This window comes from Macrosteles quadrilineatus, unplaced genomic scaffold (assembly GCF_028750875.1).
Source record: "Macrosteles quadrilineatus isolate MER2022 unplaced genomic scaffold, UCM_ALF_1.0 Scaffold_5__1_contigs__length_97177068, whole genome shotgun sequence".
Taxonomy (NCBI): domain Eukaryota; kingdom Metazoa; phylum Arthropoda; class Insecta; order Hemiptera; family Cicadellidae; genus Macrosteles; species Macrosteles quadrilineatus.
Genome location: NW_026542598.1, coordinates 89,300,176 through 89,320,837, shown reverse-complemented (window position 1 = coordinate 89,320,837; position 20,662 = coordinate 89,300,176). Strand labels below are relative to the sequence as shown.

Sequence of the window (20,662 nt, the reverse complement as noted above, 5' to 3'; positions counted from 1 at the left end):
AATGCATCTAAAGAATAATCAACAATCTCCATGACAGCCGATGTAGTTGATCTTCCTCTGCGGAAGCCATGCTGAGAGTCAGATAATAGGTCAAGTCTATCAAAATGAGAAGAAAGCTGCCTATGCATAAGAGATTCAAAAATTTTTGAGAAGATGGGAACAATTGATACGGGTCTATAATTTTCTGGAGAAGACTTGTCACCTTTTTTAAAAATCGGAATAACTTTGGAAATTTTTAGGAGGTCTGAGAAGTACCCATGTTGCATGCAAATGTTAAAAATGAAGGCCAGGGGTTCTTTGATGATATGAATGGTTTTTTTGATGACATAATTAGATAACCAATAGTAATCCATGCTACGAGAATTTGAAAAAGTTGAAACTATACTGCAAATTTCATCTGGAGTGGTATCTTGCCAACTGAAAGGCTCAACTGCTGTTAAACCATTACCCAGTAACTCTGAGACACTTGTGTTGGTAGCTGGAATGTTATTTGATAGTGTTGTAACAGATTCCATGAAAAATTGATTGAGCTGTTCAGGATCTAGTGTTGTTTGGTGTGTGCCAATTGCATATTGCTCCTGCTTAACTATATCCCAGGCTGCTTTGCACTTGTTTGGAGCAGCCTCTATATAACGTTCACAGGCTTGCCTTTTAGCCAATCTTAAATTATTTCTATACCTCTTTTTACAGGATGTGTAAGCTATATAGGCATTATGCATTAAGTCAGAGTTACAACTTCTATAGTTCTTATAGATACTGAACAAACTCAACATCAACTCTCTTTCCCTTACTAATTCTTCAGAAAACCATTTAACTTTCTTTAAAGAACTTCTGTTTTTATCATTCCTCTTATGCATCAAAGGTGAACAAGAGTGCCAAAGTGTTACATACTGCTTAAAAAAATCATCAAATAAAGTTTCAACACCAATTCTGCCTGCAACATAATTGTCAAGCATGCCCCACTGGTTATTACACAATTGCTCTTTAAAAGCTTTAATATTCTCTTCAGTTTGTTTCCTGAAGAATACCTTGTTAACAAGATTTTTATCAGTTTTATCAATATTTTTGTTTTTCTTTGACTCTATATTTATAATTTGAGCACTATGGATGGAGAAATTACCATCAATAGAGCACACTTTATACTGTTCATTTGAAAAATTAACCAAAATATTGTCAATGCAAGAATTCATGTGTGTAGGTTTGCTAAAAGTACAGATTAAATTTAGAGACCTAATAAGGTTAAGAAAAAGCTGTGACTTTCTGTCAGTTGGGTTTCCCAATTCAATATTGAAATCACCACAAACTGTGATATAAGCTCCTAGACTATTTAATTTTGTCAGAACCAATTCAAAGTTTTCCAGGAATGTTTCTACGTTGCCCAGTGGGGACCTATACAAACTCAACACAATAATATTACTCTCCACTAATCTTACACAACTAAATTCACAGTCTACTTCTTTACAAAAAACATCTAAATCAATTACTTTAAAATTAATCCCTTCTTTAATGAATATACCACTTCCGCCATTTCTAGATACCATTCTACAGAAAAAACTTGCAGGTACAAATCCACTAGGGACATAAAAATCTATTTCATCTACAGTTAGCCAATGCTCAGAAACGCATACTACATTTATATTATGATCACCACAGAAAAGTTCAAGCTCCAACAGTTTATTTCTAATACTTTGCAGATTTACTTGCAACATAGATATTGATGAATTTAAAACATTACTACTGTTATTATTAGTTATAGCTTCTCCTATAGGCATCCTATTGGGCAATGCAAACCCCTGAGTTAATTAATTAATTGCAAACCCCTGTATAGGATGCCTAGTTGTTCTATTGAATGCCATCATTGTATACTTTGCGGTAAAAAAGTTTAAGAAATTCAACAAAATTATACCTAAGTATGATTCGACCTCTGGTTCATAAATTCCATTTCCTCTCAATATCATAAACGATATTAACACAACTTTGGTGTGTTTTTAAACTATTTTTATACTTGCATTATATTTTAGTGGAAATATGAAAATGCACGTTACAAAAATTTTGTTTTAGTGATAAACGTGGTCGCTCATACACAGGTTTTTAACAATAAATATCTGGCACAGATATTCACAGATATTGTCCAGGAAAATAGAAAAGTGTGAATCGCGAACTCGTTCGACCTCACCCAATATGTATTCGTGGTCGTGATACTGGATTGTTTGTTTTGTCTGGATCGGTTGTTACTTGTTTTAATAAATCGGTAGAAAAACTAAAGCTCAATTTATTCGTTTGTCCCAGTTATGTTTAATTCGCTTCCGTATACCATAGATACTAGTTTTTGTAGGCTATTTGCATTTTAGTAACCATTTAATTCTATAAATGTTTGTTTTGTATTCAAAAATGGAAAATGCTGTTTTCTCCAATTTTTTAAGAGGAGAACCTTATCATGGTAGAATGCTTTTTGTACTTTCCTTTGCAAATTTCGGATTATTTTATAATAAGAGAAAATTATTTTTTAAATGTATTCCAAAATGACATCTTTTGTTCATCGCAACAGCAGACCTAAGTACTTACTTAGTCAAAGCTTAATTTGACCAAACCTAGAATCGGGTGGAAATTTCAGCATCGTGAGTTTGTTTTAATAAAGACTTGAGTGCTGCAGCTAAATATTTTCCTGTTGTTTTCCTGTGTTGAGAGTAACGTAATGAGTGTGTTTTACTTAATGTTTATTCTTTTTTTATGGAACTAGGGTAGTACAATATTTTTATATGACGGTAAACCTAAAACTGTTGTCAAAACATTTGTAAGAGAAACTATTACTTCGAGAATACTTTGAAGACAAATTATCCGCATGCTTCTTTTAAATGGACCATTCAATCGGCAATGTTCTTTACGTGAGATTTTAGTTAACTTCAGTTGAGATTTAGGTGTATTTTACTCTATCTAAATGTCGAAGAAAATCAATGATTTCTTTACGTTAACAGTTTAAAAAAATATTAAGTTGCATTAAACATTTACATAAATATTTTATACCTAAACAAAAATACAGTTGCAGCTTTGTACAAGTTCAGCCTTAAAAACGTAAATCTCTTTTATTAAGGATGCATATTTATCCGTTTTTCAGAAGAAGAAACATTATAGTGTGTTTATTTGATAACTTTACAAGTCATACATTTGTATTGTAATTTTTTTTAATATTACACAATGTATGATAGCTTAGTAAATAAAAGAAATTAAAGGATTTTTTTGTTCTATTTCGGCTCCAAATGACAAATAATAAAACAAACTTAACAAAATAAACTGTACGGAACTATTACAAAACTATTCGGTAATTAATTTGAAAAAAATAATCGAATAAGAGGCACTATAGTTTACATATTTTATGTTAAATGAACTTAAACGCAACCCTAAAACCTAATTTGTAGAATATTTCGATCGTAAAGTACAATGGTTTAGGCTTGCAAACCCAGCAACTTCGATATCTTGTTTCCCCTCCTTTTATTGTGACACCCTGTGGAAGTTAGTTATAGTCTCTAGTGTTGCAGAAATAGTGAATATATTGTTTACATTCAATACGCATACTGTGTTGTTTTTTTTTTCAACATTTTGGAGTTTGAGTTTTGAGTTGATATATCCGTTCTGGGCCCCCTGAACAAAACAAAATCGTTTTTGAATTGATGTCTCTGTGTGTGTGTGATTGTGTGAGTGTGTTTTTGTCTGTATGTGTGGCTGTGTACAGCTACAGACCACCTGTAGTCCGAATTTGATTAAATTTGGTATGTAGGTAGTAATCCATGTTCATTTTAAAAAATCTCCAGGAGATATTTTTGCCATTTTTTACTAAGTTTTTATTTTTAATGTTGATTTTCTAAATACAAATCTATAAAGTAATGGAAAAATCAGATATCATCAAAAATGGCTTGAACGATTTTAATAAAGATTTAGTATGTTGTATCTCTTTAAATACTGAACAAAATGGCAGAACGCCCATTTCCGTAAAAATTACGGTTTAAAAGTTATCGTAACTTGTGTTATTTTTCCCATAAAAAATGATTAAATTACAAACAACCGGATTTTGAGAAAAACGCCGGTTTTAATTAAAAATAATGTGTTATGGTCCTTATAATTCTAACAAAAATACTGCAACCCCCATTGCTGTAACCATTACGGTTCAAAAGCTATATCAACTTTTGTGATTTTCCTTATAAAACGGTATAGTTACTCCCACCGCATACCCATGAAATAGGTTGTTGACAAGTTTATGGGAGAAAGTATGTGTCAGATTGCTGATACCGTTTATTTTCATTATGTACTTATTGTTAGAACACAGAACACAGAGATTTCACATGGTATAAAGAATTATTTTAAACCCGATTTTAGAAAGTATCCCATGTTGCAACTTGTTAAATCCAAGAAATACTAAAACAATTAGGTGTGTGTGTGCAGTGTTGTTGAAACGGTGGGGTTTTGCAGATATCGAGTTTTAATTATAGCAATGTATCAATTGCCGCCAGTTTTTAACGAACCGAAACCTCTATTTATTACCGCGTTATTGGAAGCACCGAAATAATTGCTTTTGAAAATCTATGCAGAAAAAATAATCGCTTTTGACTATCTATGTGGTTTTATATCACGTGCGGAAAATGATCAAATTCGTAAAAAATTAATCACAGTTGAATTTTCATTCTTAAGTAAAATTAATTATGATTATGGATTATGGTTTGTTATCAATGTAAACACTTTTTTTAAAGAAGTGTCGTCCAATTGTTCTAAATATTTACTATTCCTCCTTTTAAATAAACCCGAAACACAATAAAACCCTTTTACTTCCCTCTCACGAAATTCGAGCTGTATATACTTAATGAAATATAAAAGTTAAATTGGATACTGTTGTAATTTACCTTTATAATATTATTTGATTAATTTGTTTTTGTATCGTAAACTTTTAAAAGTAAAAAAAAACTCATTTCTTTAAGTTTATTGTTGGAAGAAAGTATTTAAAAATGGTTAACTTAAACAGTTCAATACACTTTAATGTCACAGAATGTTTACGAAACGTCATTTGATGTCATGTATTGATGTCTTGCTGTTTAGGAAAGAATACATTAACTTTCCTAACTGTCCAACAGTAGTGATATAGTCAAACATTTACTAATGACCATCGCTAAGCAACTATAGCCTCAACAATAAAATATCTTAATAATACATGATAATACCAGATTTCCTTGTTTTCTGTATTTGTTCAGAGCAAACAAACATTTAAAGATAACAAACTGACTCTAGAACAATTGTTTGAAGATGTTAAAGTAATTTAAAACTCAAGGTGTGCGCCATATGCTACTTTTCCTAATGTTCTAAACGTGGTGTTACTCTTATATTTCTTGCATTTACAATGAAAATGTGTAACGCATTTAATAATTTATAACGCGTAATCCAGATAAAAAAAAAACATATACACTTTGATACTGCATTAGTAATGGATTATAGATTACTATGTTATTTTTAGAAATATTAAAGTAGAATAACTGTTCTAACCTAACCCAACTTTATTTGAAATTATTAAACTTAAAAATCTTCAGCATATTATTTTGTACAGTTTCGTGGAGAATTTCACTGTAAAAAGTTGCAGAGTCCACTTTAAAAACAGTAAAATTCTGGTTTAAGTCTAGTTTTATATAGGCAATGTGTTGGTTTAAATTATGTAAGTTAATAACTTTTCTAACCAGCCTGTGTTTAAAGGAAATAAGTTTTACAGTTTATAACAGTATTATTTTTTAAGATACAAATCCAGTATACAAATATTTCGACTTTTAACATAATACCTAAATATTCCTTTAGATATTTAATATTTCTACATTATGTACATTATAGCCAGCTGTACCTGCTGACCGTTGTTGCTGTATACCAGATAACAAGTCAGTCGGCTCACTTTATACATGTCACTTATACAGTTAGTTGGAATCCTCCGTTTAGTTTAGATGTAGGCAACCTCACCTGGACCATTGCTCAAACTGACACTTGGTGTTTTGTAACTGATTCTATCTCGTCTATCTTTGCCAAGCTTTGCATCGCGATTCTCTTTCATACTCTTTTTGTCTAAGTGATTCTATTTAGATTGATTTATTACTCATTTGATTAAACTTGCGGATGATCTTAGGTCATTGATATATTTTAATTTGATTGGTTATTTGGTAGAACTTATTTTTATAGAATTTCTGCAGTATTTTCGTTTCGAAAAACAACTGTGCTATTCATGTTTGTAATTCATGAACATTTTTCAGATTAGGCTCTTAATTTTATTTGTAAATCTACATATTTTCTTGATCACCTCCAGATTGATACGGTTTGCATTATTTTTAATGAATGTTTTGTTTGAATTCAGTCTAGTTTCACCCCAGTCTTGTAATATAATTAAACTTAACTAAAATATAACTTGACTATAATATAACTTAACTAAAATGTTATCGTATCTTGTTTTATACCTATAATATAAGTAGGACAATAATTTAATTTGAAACTATGAAAGATATCATAGTCTTGCCTGTAAAATTTGCAATTTAAACATATGTTTTAAATTTTTTTATATAGTAAATTATTTTAATTTAGTTGGTAGAAAGTAAGAGTTTTGACGAAGAGTCCATTAGAAGATGTCTTGTCTTAAAAGTTAAAAAGTAGCTCCAGACACGAAGAGCTCAAAAGTTGAACAACAGTTGTAGAGAAGTTGTCTGAAATCGTTAAGATTGTGGATGATATTGGTTTCACTAGTCTTCGTCTATCATATTTTATTTTTGTCGACATAACTTATTTATTAAAATGTGCCGTTCTATCTAAAGAGGATATTGTTGAAATTATTCCAAAAGTTCAAATTGCTTGTGTTATTTATAATATTTGGATTCTTTATCATAATATTTTCTTAAAAAGTAGTAAACATTGTTTTCCGTTAGTTTATTTAAATTAAAAACTGCGTTAAGATGTTTCATAATTATTTACCTATTTTTAAAATTATTCCCTAAGAAAAAAATGAAGTGCGCAGAAACACCTTTATTAATACCTATAAGTTTCAAACTAACGAAAATAAATTTTTATCGACGTCTTACATAAAATAATAATAAATTTTTTTGTATTATACCTACGTGGTTTAAAAGTCGCCCTATATTTTTTTTTAGAAACTCGTAGATAAATGAAATTGCATGTGTTTTTTCAATCATGGAAAGGTAAGCGTGAGTTTAATATGATCAAAGCTTTTAAGGGTTAAATAAAATTCTATTGTTAGTTTGCCAGAACTACGGACATCCAATACCTGCGGATATTCTTCCATACCTGCCATTGTACTGGATGTAGGCTAACTACACCCGTGAATCTTTATTTTCCACAACACATTTCGGCTCGTAATTTGTATAATGCCATACTATAATAGTATATAATATAGTAATGCCAAACTTACCGGTGGATAATAAAACTAAATAGGTTGATAATAATAATTAAACTTTTATCACAGAAAAATAAGGTACCGTACCCCACTTCTCTGTCCTTAGTAATGATTTAGTGTTTGTTTGAGCATCATTTGTATTATAATTTAAAATTAAATATTTAGATCAAAGACTATAGTATTTATTTTGATAGATTGTTTCTTACACAAAGTTTATATGGTTAAACACTAGATTTTTTCATAGATTCCGCGAACTTCACTTGGTTCATTTTGTGATTTGTGAAACGCTGAATTTGAAAATGTTGGCAAGTTTTACTTATAACTAGGTTTTATTAAAGTTTTGAAGTTATTCTTGTAAAAAGTTTAACCTGCGTTCCTAATAAAAATTTTGCCTTGAATGTATTCCTTTTAAAACCATTATCAAGCATATGGCGACATTGGTTTTTAAATACCTTTAGTTTGTTTGATTTTTGAAATTATCTTCGGGTAGACTTCCGTATCTGTTGGAACAACCGAATGAATATATCGATTATTCGATTGTTTCATTCGATATGTCGTTTGGCTAATTAAGTTAGGTTAACCTTACCTAACTAACCAAACGATATATCGAATAATCGATATTTCCATTCGGTTGTTTGTACCAACGTATACGGTACAAACAACCGGACAAACAGGGGAAGTCTACCCTTATCTTCATGTGTCTTTTTTATCGTTTATTGATGATATTTCTGTTTACATTGTGTTTTACAAATTGTTCTTTTTACAGGTAAGTTGCTGACCTGCTTGCATGACATTGAGTAAGTCTACTTTTTTATTTTTGTTATAATTAGTTGCAACAATCTTTATACTGTACTCTCAGTATCAAACAATGTTACAACCTTTTTCATCACATCCATACACCTATAGTATAGTAAAATGTTATAGATGTAAATATTTAAATGTAATCGCATTATGAAAAAAATTCGAGCCGATTCTCATTATGTTGACATTGTTATTCATGGGTAGTTTTAGTACTAAACTGTATTTAGTGTTAATACTCACAACGTCGTAAATTCCACATCATTTCTGTGTTAAACGTCGCCGGAGTTGAGTGTCGTTGTTAGTACATCAACAAATTGACATCAGCTTAAGCAGGAAACAATAACCGTTTATGGGAATCTAAACTTGTGTTTGAGAAATGTTACGACATGACGCCTCATAGCCCAAGTTAAGACAGCGCGTTAATACGACGACATAAGACAGCATAAATGTTAGAAGTTTACACAAATGACGTTGCTGAGATAGAAATTTGCGCTCGCTTGAAACTGTCAGTTCTGTTGAGTTGATAGTTTAAACGTTATTATTTTGTTTGAAATACATTTAAATAGTCTAGTTCAACATATTTTGTTATGTTTAATGTTTCCTTTACGACATGCTTGGGTTAATTCAATTTAGTTGAACGTATGTTTGATGTATTTACAAAAATTGCGTCTTCAAAGTCATTGTTAAATAAGAAGAAGTAAAAATAAATCGCACAAAGATCTTTGATTATCGCAACACTAAGTCGTAACAGATGGCCTGTCAAAGAAATCGAAAGAAACTTTTTAAACTTGTTACACTAATTTGTACTGAGATTGATTGATATGTTCTGGATCTGCTTTATTAAAGTGGTATTTGTTTTATTGAAGTATTGTTTTTCTATTTGATAAAGGTATTTTTAATTAACTTCTTGATCAGCATCGTACGTGTTATAAAATTACTTGAAAGTACAAATATATGTCAAATAAGACTTGTATTAAATATATTTACACTCTTGGTAAATACATGGTAATTGGTGATCGATTTCGATTGGACAAACCAAGACCCAATACGCGAATGACAAAAATCTCAATATGGCGTCCCTTATATACTATTGGCCACCAAAGGTAGCATAGCGCAGCCAATAGTATATAAGGGACGCCATATTGAGATTCTTGTCACTCGCCTATTGGGTCTGATGAATAGTACTACTGAACTGACACTAAGTAGCCACATAATCTTTGTTAGTTTCAATAAAAAAGTAGACGGAACTGATTTGTAAATGATATATTATAAACCACAGTACATAGAACTATGTGGACTAATACGTCAATCAATTGATTATTCGTACTAAGAGAAATAAAAAGAAAACCTTATTTTTTCTCGACTCGGCTAAGGCAATGGATGAATCTAATTTTAAAAGTCAGTAGGCTCAAGGGACGTAAACTCCAGCTCCTTGAAGTTTCTTCGTAAAAATTAAAACAAAAATGTATATAATATTAATGTGTGCAAGTTTACAATATCCAAACTGTATGGCGTTTACATAAACGAAAGGAGTTAAACTGTTTTTATGAGAGCTCATCGCTCCATCAAAACTGGCCTTTTGCCCAGTTGAAATAAAGCCCGGTTGTGTATTTTATCATCGTAAAAACGTAGATTTTGGGTCTATTGTGAATTTCGATTGTATAGTTTTATAATTTTAGCTATTTTGTGGTTAAAGTAAAATAACGAGAAGACATTAAACAGTAATATTTGCTTTACTTCTTAGAAATATCCTTTATAAAATTGTAATGGTTATCTTTAACTGTAAACTCACTTTATATTGAATGGTGAAGTTTTACTATGTATTAAAAACTTACAACAACGATTGTAACAATACTTGTGATTTTGAAATAGTTTTATTGTATTTTGCATGGTAACCGTTTTAAGTTTCTTTTTATTTGTACAGTATGCCTAATTTTTTTCCCTCCAAGCTGATGTATTTCCAAGCATTACAATAGAATATAATAGAAGCATAACCCAGCTGAGGGGTTGCCTAAATCTTTAGTAATCATAAATTATTATATAAAATTCAATAGAGAGTGGTTGTTTAGAAAAATATGGACAGCAGCTAACGAAGCTATAGCCTTGATTAAAAATAAATTGATATACATCTTCAAACGTTAAATTACACGTCTTTTCTCAAAACTTACGAAGTAGCCAGCGAGTCCGTGGAGATAACTTTTCTTGTTTGCATAATGTTTCTAAATGTCACAAGCCTAAGTGCGTCTCTAAGTTAACTTTCTTCAGATGTTTGTCTTGTTAGTGTGCTTCATGAAAGTGTTTTTTCGGTTTGAATTTATAAAATGGAAGACCAAAACAGGGGTCTTCATACAAAATAGACCCTACCAGATTGAATTATTATTTAGTGCTCTGCGTCGTAGGCATTTCCCCAAGAAACGAATTTTTCTGTCTTGGAAACGAAGTCGTATCACAAGTTGACTTCTTCAACGAACAGTTGTCTTCTTTCAGAAAGAAATCCTCTAATATTACCTTTGTTATTCCTGTTTTGTAGCTGATGTATGTTTGTTTTGTTCCAAAATCTCTTTCATTCTTGTTATTAATTCATAGATTTATTATTGTTAATATTTCACGAAGAAGTTATTGGCATCATAGTTTATAATATATCATTAAATCTTGAGGAGATATTTTTTGTTGCTGTACTTTCAAAATCTACATGCATTTTCTGAAATCCAAATTAATATTAATTTTGTTGTTGTTATTATCTGTGCAATACTCTGTTAATGTTTTATCTGTTATTGTTGTTACTTTGCTGTCTTGTTCTATTATTTTTCGTTGCAATGTTGTTTTGTTCCATGGTTATATATAACTTCTTTTGTTTATTTCCAATGTAATTGTTATTTTTTCATTCTGCTAATGTGGTTAAAACACATATTATTTTGTAAATGGTGTATCCGTGTAATTGAATGAATGAATAAATAAATAAGAATCTTTCCTTGGTTTGTCTTTCTAACGGGAATTGTTGTTGGGTAGACCTTAATACAAGCAAAGCGTTCTAATCAAACTATTTAGGTTGCAGTAAGATCATGCAGTACCCCTAGGTTTGCTGAGTTTTTGGCTTGTATGCATGTGTAGTGTACAATCAACTCCTACATTGAACTTTCTTTTATCCTCAGCTTTGCCTCGTATATAAAATATAAATATATAAATAGTTAAAACACGCTCTGATAAGATTCTACGCGAGGAAATTTGATACTCATGTGTTCCGGTTAGCCTCATTGCTAGTATAAAATATACTAATCTTCCAGTTTTACTGGATTGAAAATTTGTTGTATGCAAACAAATCAGTAAATTACAGAGAATCTCTATCATAAAGTTGAGTTACGTTACTTTTGATTTTAACACTGTATAAATATTAAACATGGAAATAGAACGTCTAGTCTTTCCCTTAGTCAAAGGTTGTACGTCTATTAATAGTAATTCTACAAATCTACTAAATTAGTACTTGATTGCGGAGCGCCCGATGGCCACAGTAAGAGATTCAATCCACCAAAGATTACTTTGCCAACGGATCCAGCCTCCGTTTCGATTAAGGTTAATGATTATCACTTAGGCAAGTTAACCACAATACTCAGTGCGATTAAGTAGTTTGGATTGGGTTTAATTTAGACAACAACTGTTTGCACAATGGTTTCGCTGTTTGTTCAGTGTTCGCCTTACGTTGGTTTTTGTTGTGATTCGCAAATAGTGGTTGGTCACGGTGGTGCTGTTTAGTTGTGAACCTATTGTTCTTGAATATAGAATATAGTTTTATTTTGGTAGGGAAAGGGTAAATGAGATACTGAAAACAAACAATATCAAGTTAGAACTGTTTATGAAGTATTCTGTATAGATTGGGTGTCTATGTTGGTAGTACTGGAGTTTCTTCAGGGTGGTAGCGCTTCTTGCCCTCATACCATTCTCGAGTCACTGCTTCCGCTTATTTTCTACAATTGAAGATTAGGTCACAGATATAAATTACATGCATATATATGTAGGCCTACCGATGATGTTAGTGTTACTAAAAAACGGCAAAGGGTAGACAGAGAAAATAGGTTGTGTAAAACCAAATGAAAGGCGATTGTGAAATAATGTACTTACATGTATCTTAAACATTGACTATTTGAAACAACGTGCCAGAACCTGGACTAGGTATGTGCCAGTAAGGATCTAATTGTTTTTTTCCAAGTAGACACAATTGCATGTTAAGGATCGACAGTACGGTTGGGTAGGAACAGAATAGTAAAATATAGGCATTATGGTTCAGTATCGGCAAGATAGTTTGGGCAATATGGTTCAATTTGTCAAGTTAATTGTTAATGAACAGTATGGTTCAGCTGTTTTAAAAAATTCAGTGTGGTTTTCCCTCCTTATAAATCAATGACCCGATTAGTGTTAATTCAAACTGTTGATATTTCAAAAAACCATTGATTCGTGTGCAAAATTTGGTTCAATGTAATAAGTAAGATTGGTTAAAAACCACCCACCCTCACCACCAAATCAAATTTCTTTAAAATCTTACGTAACCGTGTTAACGTAATGCGCATCGTATAGAGATACAAATAAAATAGTCGTTTTACATTCAACCTAGATAGTAGGCAGTTTCAAGATGTTTTTCGCAGAAAAAATCACAATAACGACACAACTCAGTGGGATCTGTATGTCGCACAAAATGCTCATATTTTCCGCTATTCGGGAACAGTGATACGTGAAAGATCTCGACCCCATTCTGCGTGCATTCCACTGTAGAATATAACAGGAAAGCTGGGTCAAGCGATGGAACTAACATTTTATCATCCTCTTTTGGTTTAAATTGTTCTAATACAATGTTTTGCGTGTGTGTAAATTTTTATCTTTTCTTAGTTTTTAATTGGACCGAAAATCAGACCAATGTCAAGGGTTTAAAAGATTTGGTTTGTAAAAATTTATTATTATTTTGTGAAAATATTTTTCCTGATGTAATTCAGAACGACGAACAAAATTTGTGCTAATGCACAGGCATAACCCATGGTGTTTTGGCGTTAATGATGATTATTAACACCGGATTTTCTTAAGGGAATTACACGTATTTTGTTTTCATTCTGTGCTATAACGGTTGTAACGGCAGTTTCACGTAGCCTACGTATGCTAAAAGAAGCTCTTCTTCTCCCTTAGGGAAAAAAGAATCAGTCAATATATATAGAGTAGAAGACACTATACATTTACCCGACGTTGGATTCGTCCAATGATTTTGCCCAAGAAAATATTTCCGTTTGATAATAATAGTATTGCATTGTTTCAAATGTATGAAATTATCGTTTGGTAATTAAGTTAGCTTAAATAACAGCCAGCTGGCGCACCATGACTAAAAACCCTGTCCACACTTTAAAAACTTATTAAAGACTTTTTCAATTATAGTTTTTTGAAATTATTAGAGGCTTTTGAAAATATGTGCAGTGATCTACTCAATAACAATAAGTAAATAAAATCTTTGATATGTAAACTCTGGTAAAACAATTTCTTCTTTCTGCAATAAATCATGTCGTGTGACTATAACTCATTCTAGTCTAGTTGATAGGTTAAAATGCAAGCTGTGTTCTGGAAGTAATAAATCACTATGATGATCTTACTTTACTTTTAAATCTTCGTCGTTGGGTTAACGCTCAAATTCGTAATAAGTAATGTACCTAATTTTTTTAACTTTTTGACGCTTGCATACCTGAAAGTTTCATATCTTGGTTCTACCGGAGGTTAGTTTGTGTATTTGGTCCTGTCAAAGTTATTGATTATACTTTTAATAAATTGTGTTTATTTTTTAATTTTGTACTTAACGAAATTAAGTTCAGAGTGTTTTTACGGAGAGATATAGTTAATGAAGTAGTTACTCATATGTGCACTTTATTGAATAGCTGTCTCGTTTCGTTTCGATAATACTAGTTTTGTAATTTTAATAACTGATAAAACTTTTGTTTATTTTACAATCGTCTTCCACTTTAAAAATCTTATTTAATTTGCTTTCTTAGGAACAATACTCAGGGTACGAAAGTGGGCGTAAAAATATTTTCATCTTTGACAAATATTCAGTTATTTTATTGACATAAATGCATTTGAATTAAAACTATAGTGATATTTTTAAATGCATCTGTCTTTTTTTATTTCTATGTAGAAACAACTTTCGATTGCGTAATTTTATTCTTTATCTTAAAGGTTTTCAGTTCAACGTAAAAAGATCACAATAACATCAAAATTGCATTCGATTTCTCTTCAAAATAAAATATAAATCTTATATTCTTACAGGAAGCTCTTGGTAAAACATTTATCAACGACTATTTCAATCCAATTTACAAATTTTTTGCTTTATTAATTAAAATAAACACGAAAAATATTGTTATACATTCATGTACAAGTCTCAGTGCAAATTATAAATTTATTTTCAATTTTCGACCCAATTATTTATTTATTTAATGTGTAAAAATAATTTTTAAAAAATTTTATTAAAACCTATCAAAATTAAGTAGACATTTCGTATTCATACAAAAAGGCCTAGAGATGTATCACGATAAACGCTCTGTCTTGCTCGGCTGGTCAGATTAAAATGCAAACCATGCTGCGTACTACATTAATCTCAACAATACATTAAGTCGGTGACCCTCCATTTGTAAAATTATAAAATGTTTTATTTCAACAAAGGCTATTGTAGGTACTGTCCTTTGTCTTGTTTATGAAAACTCGTATACATTGCTATTGTGCTATGTAAATTTAGTAGTGAACTATTTACATGCCTTTGCGTTTAAGTAATTCGGTGGTTTTCTTTTATAATGAGAAGTTAAGAATCGTATAACTATACAAACCGAAAATCTTTAATTAAGTAATTATCCAATACAATGTTGCCAAAAAGAGCATGAACAAGGAAGAGAATGTCCGTTGGAAAACTGGTCGTCCATGGTGGGAGCTAGTGCTTACATCTTCCTACCACAGGGCACAAAAATACCCCCGGTGTAGCAAACCTGGAGAGTCATTCTATATATTCGGTATTGGAGTTAAACTCAACGGGGAAAATATATTTTTCGATCAAATGCTAATGTCATGGGATTAAATAAATCAATTTAATCAAAATATATCCATGAAGGAGCAAACTACATCATATTTTTCTCAATAGGAATAACATGGGAGTTATAAATGTTAAGTATTTTAGAAATTTCTTTGTAACTCCTTAAAGTTTAACAATGCTTATAAATACAAAATTATTTTCTTTTTAGCTCTACACTATGGTTTTAATGGAAATTTGACATTTTATGTGGGTAAAAACTTGTAAAAGCCAATTAATGAAAAATTGAGAAACGACATCAGTAACGTGATCGTGTTCCCACAACACGATATTTCTGATTCGTGAACACGTTTATGTTTTTAAGTGGATCCATCCCTACACGTTCATGTTAAATTTTATCAAAATCAGAACAAAATCTCTTGATATTGTCGTGTTTACGAAAATATACATAAATAGAAACTAATGTTGTCTGAGGACATCAAAACGATAAGGTTAATCGGTCCCGGGTTCTAGGTCTCGCCGTGCCACCGTAATAGCTTCTTTCCTATTGGGAATTCATTAATACCTTATACAGAAAGTGAAAAGCTGCTGTAAAATATTAAGGAAAAGGTAGTTCACAACTTGAGCATCAGTGATAACCTTGTTACCGACAGGGAAAGCTGATCTTTCAACTCAACTTTTCCTTGTTCTGTTAAAGTTGAATTTGCCACTACATTTTCAATACATACTTTAGGTTTGTAAACTTTCTCATTATGCTGAAAGTTGTTGCTTGGTTAACTTTTAATAAGTGTTTACGTAAGATTGCTTTTGGTATTACTTACGTTTGGAGTGTTGAGTGTGTTAAGACACTGCTAATCAAATCCTGAAAAAATAAAAATATTTTTAACAAGTTTGTCATTTACATGTTCCCTTCTTTATATGAAAAGTCATCGTTGTGGTTATTCTTTCCTGACGAAACTTGTATAGAATAGTTTAAATTGTTTTATTCCGTTGTTATTTAACACCTTAATTATTCTTCATCACTCCAAAGATAGTAAATTATATCTTTGCCAACGTTTGAGTCATAGCAGTCAAATCTGAAGTTCAAAAAGGAGGCTAAGTTATATTTAAGAATTTGTAAAAATGCACTGTAAAGTCATCATTTATTTGTTTTAACTCAAATTATGTTATAATGATCAAATGCTACTTCACAAACTTATTAAGTTACAAAAATCCAATAAAAATACCAATAACGGGAAAATTTGCATTCGTTAAAAACTAGGAATTTAAAAGCGGTTTTGTTATTTTTTACATTCTTTTTATGAAAGTCTAAAGTTTAAATTGAAAATATAGTAAAAATTACAAATAGACACACTGCATGATAAGGAAATATGCCCCGCTAAGCTGTATATAAATAAACAAAATATAGTTATGAAAATGTTGATTGTATTATTTTTTTTAATTATTACTCCTCTCTGAGTGAAATATAAGGGAACAAAGAGCCGACAAAATCTAGATATTATGTCGAGAGTCGTTGGAGCGAAATCGTATTTGGCAGAGGGCCAGGTGCTACTTCTGACTGTGCGATTCATTAAACTTAACTTTTACCGTATTAAACTTGACCTGTACTCACTTTCAATTGTAATTCGTCGATCCCGACGTAGCGTATTACTTGAGTCGTTTCTCACTTTGTTTAGGCGGTTTCTGCCTTTTAAACCTGGTCGCTAAGTCATCAAACTTTATGGTTAGCGTTAGAGTAATGTGGGAATAAATTGAGAGCATAGGCTATAAATTTCCAAATTCAATAGCTTTGTAGTAAACTATCATGTTAATCTCGACCGTATAGTTTGTTATGTAAATATGTAGCCTATCATAATTCTTAAAACTATTGCAGATTTAAACTGTTACACACATTTCCATAATTTCTAATACACCCATTACTGTGGCCTTGTGTTAGAGAAGACTCAATTAAATAGTTCCTATATAGTCCATACACTCTGAATATGAATGCAATAGTCGTTTTACAGGTTAATTATTATTGTGATGTATAACCTAGTAGTTTACAATGTTTCTTCTTAGTTGCTTGAAACGATGCAACACAATTGTTCAATGAAGTCATCAAGAACTGTCTCGTTTGTGTCTAGATACTGACGACATCTGGTTGTAGGTTAATGATGATTGTGATGCTTGAAACAAGTACAACTTTCTCATTACATCGTTAACTGATCAAATAATAGATGTTTATTTACGGAACATATTCGTAATGGTTTGTTGAAGTCTAACATTCTTATATTTCTGTTTACTTGCAATTATTAGAGAAAACCTTAATAATTAATAAAGGTTTTTCTATGATGTATATACTATTAAAATATGTTTTGTCCTTTTTAGACTCGAAGTTCTTGTAGTTTTTAGACATAAAATACACTACATTTTTGTTTTGGGTTCTTTTTAATGTCGTTTGGGATAAAATCACAGTAACAATATTTAATAGTCTAACCCCCAACGAAAATTTTAATAGAATAACCATAAGAATTGTTCATTTTTAGCTCGTTGAATTATAGTCGAAAAGAACAAATTAATGCAATACAGCGCAGATTCCACATGAAATATTCGGTAGAATATTTGTGTACAATATTTGTAGAGTATTCGGTAGAATATTTGTATCTGTGTAATGTAGTGGTAACTACACAAATGCAAACATACAAACTATTTTTTTTTAATAATTCTGGAATTTCAACGAGTTCAAAAACTGGTTTGTATTCAGTTTCTCGAATTAGAACTCTAATTTTTTAAAGAATTACCTCAATAGCTGAATTGAAATAAAATAAACCACATCCCTGTCTTTGAAGTATTTATCTTATTGCCAATTTTAAAATATTCCCCCTCCCTTGTATAGCAAATATAGAAGTTTGTGTACAATTTAAAAAGTAGAATGGTTCTCGTCAAAATATTTACATACAAGTTCAGTAAAACCTAATTAGATCGACAATTATTTTTACTACATATAAAGCCACAAAGACACGTAGTGTGTGGGTATCCCTCCCACACAATGTTAGTGCAGAATACTTAATTAGCACATCTCGGTTTGTAAATTAGAGTGTGACCTGAATATTTACATTTAAACATTCATTCAGCTTTTGATTTATTTTGTGTACCTACATTTGGATTTGTACTTTTGCGAATTAAATTAATTACTTGATAAAATACCTAATTGATCAAATATTCAACGAAACAAAGAGCAGTGAAATAAAACATGTTCTGAACATAATCAACAACAATAAAACATTTATTTTGCTCTTAAAGAGTCCTTGAGGCTAACGACCACCCTAGATTTGCCCGTAATAAGAGCTATGTTAATATTTAATAACCGCTGAAGAGTTATTTCGATCCCAAAAAAAATTTGTTTTTTTTACAAAATATTCAAGTTATTGTAATTCAAATATCTAGTGCAATATGAAATAAGAAATGTATTTGTAGTTTTGTAATTGTTTTATAAGTTAACACAAATATGCTCCAAGGGAGTGCTAGGATACTAACGGCCATATTGGATCTACCCGCCGTTAGAGCAATGTTAATTTAAAACCGCAGAAAAAGAAGTCCTTTAGTTATTTATCCTCCCAGGTTATTTTTTAATACCTAAGTGATTGCAATTTAAATATCTAAGACGCTTTGAAATAAGAAATGTTTGTAGTGTAACTGTTTGATAAACCACTAGCCTCCAAGGACTCATAACCAGATTTACTGCGGGCAAAATGAGCAAATACATTTTAGAGATGTGAAACTCTTCAAACAGACATGTAAGAGGGGGTCATAACTTTAAAATATCTGAGACAGCCACTTTTCAAAATGTCTAAAGGTGAATAGGTCAGTACAAAAGTGAAGGTAAGAGAAAACAAAAGGAATATTGCAATGAATTCCTCTTCATTTTTTCTCTATTAGAGTATTTTATAACACAATGGATTTTTTCTCTTTTTACGAATTTTTCTAAGCTCGTCTTGTAGCGTTAAACTTTTTTGGGCTTACGTTATGAAACACTTGAAGATAATAGCAAAAATGTTTAAAGAAATTCCATAAAATTAATTATGGTAAAATACTAACAAATTAATTAGGCGTGCAATTCTGTTACTATCCTGCTAGAAAGTTGCAATGTTGGTCTAAAATATTGATTTGGATATATTGTTAGTATCAATAGATTAACCTACTACTGGTTTTCAGTAAAAAAAAAGAAATCTGTGTTTTGTTGTCACTTATATATAAGCGCATAAATATGCATGAGTTTCAGTTTGTTGACCAAAATTACACATTGATTTTAAGGGGGAAGCATGAATTTATTTCCAATTTAAAACGTAAGTATTAAAACTAGTAAACCTAATTGGAATACCAAAATGTAAAAAAATGTGAGATACTTAAACTCGACGTTCGCGAGTGTCCACGGGCGGTGCTTAAATAAATCGGTTATTTTTGGAAATGTATCGTACTCCAGAGGTTATTCGCTTCGTTTGTGTGGGATTCGTTTTTAGCGAATTACCGTGAACGCGATTACTCAAGTAATTTTGGTCCGATTGTGATTAAATTTTTGATGAATGTGTTGGTGGGCAGAGTAAAAAGATTTCGCAAACCAGTAAGATCGGTGTTTTGGCAATTTGAAACTTAACAAATTTTCACCCTTGGAACATAAGAATTTAAATTTTCAAAAACAACCATTGTATAGGGCTTAAAAAAAAATTCTTCATTGAAGTGTCGCTGTTCAAATAAAAGAGTACGGGAAAATTTTCAAAACTAAACATTTAAAATTTTAATGTTATTCTAACGGAGAATAAATAAGATGTAAAAGTTCGTTTGTTTATTAATATACTTAAGTAAAACTTGGAAAATGTATTTAAAGATACCAAGCTATTATTAACATTTTACTATATATCCTTGTTATAAAGTCGTATATGTCTTTTATGTAAAAATAAACAATGTACGGTTCAGAAACTCAAAACCGCTAGTTAATGAATTTACTGAATTGAGGTAATTATTTTGGTTTTGAATCGTTTGAAAAATTACTGTACAGTAGTTTTATTATGCGCGTTGTTTCCTGTCGATACATAAAATTCTAATAACTAGCTGGGAATTTAAGTATAAAGTTTAATAAATAAATTATAAAATACATAAAATACAAAATTGCGATTAAGTTTGCGAATAACGAAATAAATCTACCCTTTCCGAAATCCTTTGGGGTGGTTTTGCAGTTTTACTCTTGAGCTTTATGTGTGGCCGGTTGAGTAAGGTTAGTTCATAGTTTATTGCCTAAGTCAAGTGGCATTTGTCAGTTTACAGTTTATGTTTAATAAAACGTAAAGTTATTTGCTGTTGAACACGACCATTAATGCATTTTTAGACGGAAAAACTTTTACAATTATTTAGGTACATAGGCT

The 20,662-nt window shown here is 30.9% G+C and overlaps 1 protein-coding gene and 1 long non-coding RNA gene across 2 annotated transcripts in view; one reads left to right on the top strand and one right to left on the bottom strand.

Annotated features, from left to right (window-relative positions):
• The window catches only part of LOC128995216 (uncharacterized), a 92,872-nt gene extending 76,743 nt beyond the window's left edge, over positions 1-16,129 (bottom strand). Inside the window, exon 1 of the long non-coding RNA XR_008490962.1 lies at positions 16,085-16,129. This is a non-coding gene — a long non-coding RNA (uncharacterized LOC128995216). The remainder of the gene's footprint in view (positions 1-16,084) is intronic.
• LOC128995214 (protein furry) overlaps positions 1-20,662 on the top strand; it is a 335,121-nt gene that overhangs the window by 210,211 nt on the left and 104,248 nt on the right. The window lies entirely within an intron of this gene.